This window comes from Lagenorhynchus albirostris, chromosome 16 (genome assembly GCF_949774975.1).
Source record: "Lagenorhynchus albirostris chromosome 16, mLagAlb1.1, whole genome shotgun sequence".
Lineage (NCBI taxonomy): Eukaryota > Metazoa > Chordata > Mammalia > Artiodactyla > Delphinidae > Lagenorhynchus > Lagenorhynchus albirostris.
The window spans coordinates 73,604,206-73,610,725 of record NC_083110.1 but is presented as its reverse complement, the minus strand read 5'-3'; positions in this window follow the sequence as shown (position 1 = coordinate 73,610,725).

Here is a 6,520-nt window from a genome sequence, read left to right as displayed (position 1 = left end):
ATCAAGTTAAGGTGGGGGTCATACTAGATTAAGGTGAACCCTAAATCCAATGGTTGGCATCTTTATAAGGAGAGGGAGATTTGGAGTTGGGGACACATACAGGAATGAAGGCCATGTGATGACGGAGGCAGAGACTGGAGTGATGCAAGCCAAGGACTGCTGGCCATCACCGAAAGCTGTGAAGAGGCCAGCAAGCTTCTTCCCTAGAGGCTTCAGAGGGAGCACGGCCTTGCTGACTCCTTGATTTCAGACTTCTGACCTCCTCAACTGTCAGAGAATAAATTCCTGCTGTTTTAAGCCGTACAGTCTGTGATGATTTGTTATGGTGGCCCCAGGACCCTGACACATGACCTTAAGGTAATTGCTTAACTTTTCTGATCTCCTTCCTCAAGTCTGTATTAGGATGGTTCCCTATTTTCTACATCCTCATAGCTTCCTCTGTGAACTCCCCTTGAAGCCACATGCAGCATTCAGCAGTCTTTCTGTTCTTATGTGTCTAGTTTTCTTTGCAGAGTCAGTCAATAGCTCTGTGAACGCTGGGCCAATGTATTGATCTCATTTATTCCTCTGTTCCTGTGGCCATCCCCATGCCAGGAACACAGTAGATGGTTGGGGGTAAATATTTGGGGGGGGTTGTATAAACATTAATAGCAATGCATAAGAGTGTGTTGTAAGGATAGTAGCAGAGCACACCTGGCTAGTGATTGTTTTATAATTAAGGCTAAACTAGGACATTGGGCTGTTACTTAACCCTGGGTGGTGGCTGAAACGAAGAGAGGAAAAGAAGGGCAGCAATCAGCGAGCTGTTGGGGTATGTATGGAGGTTGTTCAGGCTGAAGACTCCAGAGGCTGATACAGAACGTCCTCTGGGAGCAAAGGAGCTGCCAGGCGTTAGTAGCTCGGCCAGTTTTATCTCCACAAGGCCACACATTGTCAGGCGTCTTCACAAGCAATTCACCTCCCCAGGCCTTTAGCTCACGCAACCCACTCATGGATCTTAGGAAAGGGCCCTGAGGACATTGGTGATTAGAGGACCTTCACCCCAAGAGTAAAACTTTCCCAACTCTGCCACACATCAGTTTTACTAAACACAGATTGATGAAAAGATATGTTGGAAAGAAAGTAGAAAGCTATGGGACAAGCAGAGGGGTCTAGTCAAGACTCTTGGATAGTATAAAAAGTCCAAGAAGGTAGAAAGTGGTCCACCTTGAAGAGGTTATATTATCTGGTTATTGTCAATGCAGGAAGATGAGACAGGGGGGCGGTTAGGATAAAGTACTATGTCCCAAGCCTTTCTCCTTTAACTCTTGCATTAGTTGAAATGTTTCCTCATTTTATTTTACAACAGTAGGGATAGAATTTAGGCACAGAATCCATTCTCTTAGCCGTGTTATTTCAACCTGGTTTCTGACAATGAAAGAGTGTTTTGGTTCCTGGGACAAGAATATATATCGTCTTTGCCCCCAGTTGTGGACTCTCAACCACTGCGCCACCAGGGAAGCCCCAGTAGGGCCTTTTTGTTTCTCTATTCTATGCATAATAGTTTGCATCTACTAATCCCAGACTCCCAATCCATCCCTCCCCAACCCCTCCTCCCCCTTGGCAACCACAAGTCTGTGCTCTATGTCTGTGAGTCTGTTTCTGTTTCATAGTTAAGTTCATTCATGTCATATTTTAGATTCCACATATAAGGGACATCATATGGTGTTTGTCTTTCTCTTTCTGACTTCACTTAGTATGATAATCTCTAGGTCCATCCATGTTGCTGCAAATGGCATTATTTTGTTCTTTTTTATGGCTGAGTAGTATTCCATTATATATATATGTACCACATCTTCTTTATCCATTCATCTGTCAGTGAGCATTTAGATTGTTTCCATTAATTTTTATATAACAATTTTAAAATGCAATTAGGTGCACAAGTACACACAGATGTAGAAAGACAGCACCCAAACCCTGCAGGAGCTTGGCAAGTAGTGCCACCGTGCTCAGTCCTACCTGGTAATTTATCAAACACTCATGTGATGGAATATTATACAGCCATTAAGAAAGATGAAAAGATGTGCATGCATTTATACAGAAAAACATGTACAATAAACTATTAAATAAAAAGCTGGCTATAAAACAGTATATACAATAAAATCCCATTTTAATTGTATACTGTAATATAGGATATAAATAGCTAATATTTATTGAACACTTACTAGGTACCAGGCACTGATTTAAGATTTTACTCATGTTATCTCATTGGATCCTCCTAAAACACTGTAAGGAAGATACTGTTTTTATCCCAACTATACAGATGAGAAAATTGAATCAAAGTTTGAGTGGATTGTCCAGATCACAGAGTCAGTAAGTAATGGAGCGCTGACTCTGGACCCGCATATGCTCTTAGCCACCAGGCTATACTATATAAACCTCCTCAAAGTAGAAAGCAAGATTAACAGTGGTTATTTCTTGCTTTAAACCCATTCTTGAAATGGGTCATTTTCTTCTTTAAGCTTATCTGTTTATATAAAACCCATTTTATCTTACATAAAATCCTATCTTATATAAAATTCATATATATACAGATAGAGAGAATTATATATGTATATAACATATTTATATATAAATATTTGTATATACTTATATATAAATATATTTGTATATAACATATAACATATGAATGTCTTACACTGGAAAAATAACCAGTTAATAAGAATTGGAAAAAAGGATACAATCTGCAAAAGGACTTTTATAAATCTTTCTTTCTGTCTATTGAGCTCTAGATGTATTTCAGGGCCACTTTGCAGCATTATTCATCTGCCTGTAATCTTTTTAAATACTCCAAGGCCTAATTGTTTAACTGCTTAATGAAAGAGATTTCCTTTGAGATTCTCTAACAAGCTTAATAATGCCTTTCAAAAAGAGCTGAGTAACCAGTTAAATGGAGTTATATAGGCATGACTATTTGCTGTTATAAGTCAATTTTGCTATTTTCAGACTTTGTAATTGGTTGTGCCTTTTCTGACTCTGGGGCAAATGAACATTTCATACTTCTCAGTTTGTCAGCACAAAAGAAAACTGTTGTAAAGCTTTGCTTCCTCATATATATTTCATTTTGAGATGTTGGAAAACATGCTCTTTCAAATGCTGAACAGACACTTTTACAAAAGGTCATGCTGACCATTGGAAAATGAGCTGGTGAATATAATTCCATTTGTCTCAGCAGCTCAATTAATCTTACAGTTTTAGGGTATGTGAGTACGGTGGAGGGGAGCAAAATCAATACGATGCCTAGAGTACAGTCTCTGAATTTGAAGCAGCACAGGTTTCCTTAGGATTAGAGGAAAATGACTAGTGAATGTACCAGAGCTGTGGCTTTATGGAATGTTAGCACTGGGGAGGTCTGTCCAGGGCCATTACCCAATAGCTAGTTATCTCTGTTCAAGCTTAGAGCTCAGATCTAGGAATCTGGCATCATCCTTTGGCAGGTTACACCTGGAGACAGAAAATTCTCATTCCCCAGTCCTAGCTTTAGCTCATTTATCTTTAAGGTTTATTGACAGAGATGAAGGACAATTGCATATTTTTAAAGAGGATTTTGGGGCATGAAAATACAAGGTTCTCAGTATTGGTGTTTTTTTTTTTTATCACAGCAATTGCTTTCTTAATGCTGGTGGAGATGTGGGTATAAGCTGTGTTCCCCAAGCGAGAAGCCTGCCCAATAATAATAGCTGCATTTATAATTCCGCCCTAGAAGTCATCACAGATTGCCTGGTATTAGCTGTGTGTATATATAGAACACAGCTTTAATAATAGTAATAAGAGCAGCTGTAATGATTTCCTGCTACGTGACACTCGCTAATAAGCTCTTTACATACGTTTGTTTCATTAATTTCATCCCATCACCTGATGAGGCAGATCCTCCTTATTATCCCCATTTGCTCCTGAGGACATGGGGGCTCTGAGAGGCGAAACCACTTGTCCAAGGTTACAAAAGCTGCTGCAGAGGAGCAGAGTCTAGGCTCATAACCACGTGCGCCCAACTCCAAAGCCCCTGTGTGTTAAATCTCTACGCCACACTGATGTGGAAGACACCCAGGTGGAGTATACTGCAGCATGGCTAGTGCCAGGGGTTAATGAGGTGGGTGGGAGAAGAAGGGGTCATTGTAGTAGCAAACCTGGGAACTTTGTTTCCAATTTATTGTTCCCCACCCCGACTCCTACCAACCCAATACAGTTCTGGGGAGAAGCCAGGGACCGGACAGTCACCCTTGACTGTCAGAGAAAAGTCCTGCTGCCATCTGTAGGAGAGGAATTCAAGCAAATTGTAAGCTATTGTTTCAAATTCTACCACAGGTGCCATTTCATTATTTAAAAGATTGCATTTGTTTTCAGAGGTACAATTGGTATTTCAAATAGACAATGGCCCTTGCTCAGCCTGAGTCTGCCTCCAGGTCTCACAGAAAATTCAGAAAGAAATAAGCATAGTGGCTGTATCAATTTATACTCCCACCAACAGTGCAAGAGGGTTCCCTTTTCTCCACACCCTCTCCAGCATTTATTGTTTGTAGATTTTTTGATGATGACCATTCTGACCGGTGCGAGGTGATACCTCATTGTAGTTTTGATTTGCATTTCTCTAGTGATTAATGATGTTGAGCATTCTTTCATGTGTTTGCTGGCCATCTGTATATCTTCTTTGGAGAAATGTCTGTTTAGGTCTTCTGCCCATTTTTGGATTGGGTTGTTTGTTTTTTTGATATTGAGCTGCATGAGCTGCTTATAAATTTTGGAGATTAATCCTTTGTCAGTTGCTTCATTTGCAAATATTTTCTCCCATTCTGAGGGTTGTGTTTTCATCTTGTTTATGTTTTCCTTTGCTGTGCAAAAGCTTTTAACTTTCATTAGGTCCCATTTGAAAAAGAAAAAAAGAAAGAAAGAAGCAGACCCAGGGTCTGGTTAGAGAAGAATGAAACCAGTGGGAGGGGTCCTAGTCAGGCTAGGAAATCTGAATAGATTTCTCCAAAGTAAGCTCTCCTTTTTCTGTATGCATTTGCTCTGTATGATTGTAAGTGTTATGAATTGCTTTATAGTAACCATTATGGTTTTCCATATTTTTTATGCTTAGTCTACACTACAAACTTTTGTTTGGTTTGATGGTTTGGATACACACACACACACACACACACACACACACACATAGAGTTTCTCATATTTAAACAGGGATAATAATTATCTTACAAATAGTGGTTAGGATGGGAAAAAAATATAGATAAAGTTCTCTAACATAATGGGTGACACATTAATTGTTACACAATTCCAAATTTTCTACAGGAACTAAATAGTATTTTATAATTGACAGAAAATAAATGCAAACTTTTAATTTAAAATTTCTTCAGTTATTCCACAATTGAGAATTCAACTAATGGGTCTGTGTGTATGTGTCCCAAACGTGTACCCCCAGAAACACACACACACACACACACACACACACACACACACACACACACACACACACATAGAGTTTCTCGTATTTAAACAGGGGTAATAATTATCTTACAAATAGTGGTTAGAATGGGAAAAAATATAGATAAAGTTCTCTAGCATAATGGGTGACACATAATTGTTACACAATTCCAAATTTTCTACAGGAACTAAATAGTATTTTATAATTGACAGAAAATAAATGCAAACTTTTAATTTAAAATTTCTTCAGTTATTCCACAATTGAGAATTCAACTAATGGGTCTGTGCGTATGTGTCCCAAACGTGTACACCCATAAACACACACACACATATTGCTTGAAAGCATAAAAAGGATATTTTCTAATAGCTGCTATTTAAGAATATCAAAGCTCCAAGAAAAGAGATCACCTTTTTGTAAGTATTTCAGCTTATGATGGTCACTTGCATAAATTATTTGTTTTTTAATTGATTTCCTGGGACTGACCAGCACTTAATTAACTTACTCCATCACAGAGGAGCATAAGGAGAGAGTGTTTGTCGTTTTCCTGGGGATCTGTCACAGTTTTGTTGAGTTTCTTTTGGTGGCAAATATCAGAAACTCACTTCAAATTAGCTTAAGTGCAGAGTGGAATTTACTGGAAGACACTGAGGTAGTCACTCCTGAAATCAAAGAAAAGGCCAAGTGACCCAGGGGTCAGGAGAGGAGGAGTGAAGGAGGAACCTCTAAACCCCAGTTTGTGGGCTTTCCTTCCGAGCCTCATCATTCAGCCCTCTTTTCCCATTTGCATTGTTTCTTGGTTTCAGTGCTTGAGAGAGAGAGTGGTCCAGCTTGGGTCAGGTGTCCACGCCTACTCCCATCACCTGTGACCGGGAAAGCAGGGTCTCACTGTAGAACCATGGCTGCTGGGGGCCCATGCCCGTGTATGTGTTTTTGTGTAGGCATGTTTAGGTATGTGTGACCAGGGGTGCCATGGTGGAGGGGGTGGTCCTCAGGGATCTGTGACTGGACTGACACCCCCAAATGTCTTCTCCACGCACAGTTATTGCTCTAGAGGGGTAGAAACTT